The 2,029-nt window shown below is 42.3% G+C and overlaps 1 non-coding gene across 1 annotated transcript; it reads right to left on the bottom strand.

Annotated features, from left to right (window-relative positions):
• Positions 1–1,672: 1,672 nt before the first annotated feature.
• Positions 1,673–1,779, bottom strand: LOC120254951. The gene has a single exon (XR_005534831.1). It is a non-coding gene; the product is annotated as a small nucleolar RNA R71 (small nucleolar RNA).
• Positions 1,780–2,029: the final 250 nt, after the last annotated feature.

Here is a 2,029-nt window from a genome sequence, read left to right as displayed (position 1 = left end):
AGGGGGTTTCTTTATGGATTCATTGCTTTTACATTCTATTTCTTTGATTGTACTTAGCTCCATGGAGAGCTAAACCCCTAGTGGCTACTTGGGTATTTGTGAACCCTAGGATGTATTTGTTTCATTGAATCTTTTTATTATGCTTTTAATAAATTGATGTTTATTATGAGTTCCAAACTTGAATGCTTGATTGTATGAACATTTTCCCTAGAGTGACACTAGGGTTGAGAGTTCTTGTTGGTAACCTTGTGAGTGAGTGACACACCACGAGCGTTAGATAAACCTAGGTTAGAGAGGTTTGAGAGGGTGAGTCGAGAGGTATAGGAGCGTCCCCTTTCCCCTCTGACGTGATAGATTCTACCTCCGTTCCTCGAGTTCTTTGCGGCCATAATAGAATGAATGGTCCAAGGGATGAACTTCCGCTGGGGCTTAGTTGCGCGTGCAACGGAGTGAACCGTTGAGGTGATCATAGTATCTAATGCTCAATTGTGGTTAGGGACCTTCCACCTGTACCAAAGGGTTAGGTCTAATTAGGAAGAGATTTATCACTTGGAATCACTAGAGCTCATTGCAACTCTATGCGAGTGCGAGGTGTTGAGATTGTTCGATTTCTGCTTCAGGACATGTATAGAGTTAGGCATAGTTGACCTTAGATTTGGGACTATATACTTAAGGATTTCCATGACTCACCATTGCATTGATTTGGAAGAAAAATAGAGGGTTCTTGCACTTGAAACAATTATCCTAGGCGGAGCCTTATCCGGGTACCCAACCTTTATCGATTGCCTTACCCCCTTCTCTACTTTTGCTCTCTTACTTGTTGCTTTTATTGTTGAGAATTGAATCATTGTCACATTTATCATCACTGATCTCTTACATAGCTAAGAATCTAATTAAGTATTTTTATTCCCTATTCCCTGTGGGTTCGATACCCGCTCATCCGGGATTATTACTTCCATAAATCCGTGCACTTGTGGGATATACGCAAAGGGATCTTGTCAAGTTTTTGGCGCCTTTGCCGGGGAATAGACGTTTAGAGATACTTTACACTTTGTTTTCTTAGCTATTTCACCATACATTCTATTTCATATCTTCTTATTCTATCATCATTCTGATTTCTTTTTCTTTCTTTTTGGTTGCAGCTCCAGGTTATGACCTGAGGGAATCCTTCATCATTGATTGAAGGAGATCCTGAGCTTGAACGTACACTTAGAAGAAAAGGGAAATAGCCTGTACAAGAACAGTCTAATCTAGCTGATTTGGAAGTGGAAGGATCTGAAAACATGGAAGAATAGAATGAGCAACAGCGAACATTATCCGATTATGCCAGACCTTCAGTGTTGGGGACACAATCTAGTATTGTGCGTTCCCCGATTACAGCTAAGAACTTTGAGTTGAAGCTGGCATTCATCCACATGTTGCAGCAATCCGCACAATTCAATGGTTTGGCCGATGAGAATCCAAACAGTCACATAGATAGCTTTCTCGAGGTGTGTGATACGCTGAAGATAAATGGAGTGACGGATGATGCCATCAAATTGAGAGCCTTCCCATTTTCCCTAAAGGGGAGAGCGAAGCAGTGGCTACACTCGTTACCTAGAGTTTCAATTACCAAGTGGGAGGAGATGGTAGAAGCTTTTCTAGCCCATTATTTTCCTCTGAAAAATCAGCAAAGCTTAGGAACAAGATGTCATCCTTTGTTCAGTTGGAATTGGAGTCTCTATTTGAGACATGGGAAAGGTTCAAGGAGCTCCTGAGAAAGTGCCCGCAACATGGATTCCCGGAGTGGATGATTGTTCAAACCTTTTACAATGGTTTGAACCTGAGTACAAGGCAACTCTTGGATGCGGCGGCAGGAGATACCTTAGGTAGCAAGACCCCCGATGAGGCCCGTCAATTGATTGAAGAAATGGGGTTAAACAACTACCAATGGAATGCCAGGGAGAAGAAGAACGTGGCCGGTCTCCATGACATAGATGCGGTGACTTCATTGGCGGCTCAAGTGGAGAATTTGAGTAAGAAGTTAGAT

The sequence above is a fragment of the Dioscorea cayenensis genome, unplaced genomic scaffold, assembly GCF_009730915.1.
Source record: "Dioscorea cayenensis subsp. rotundata cultivar TDr96_F1 unplaced genomic scaffold, TDr96_F1_v2_PseudoChromosome.rev07_lg8_w22 25.fasta BLBR01000769.1, whole genome shotgun sequence".
Lineage (NCBI taxonomy): Eukaryota > Viridiplantae > Streptophyta > Magnoliopsida > Dioscoreales > Dioscoreaceae > Dioscorea > Dioscorea cayenensis.
This window is presented reverse-complemented; position numbering and strand designations above follow the sequence as displayed.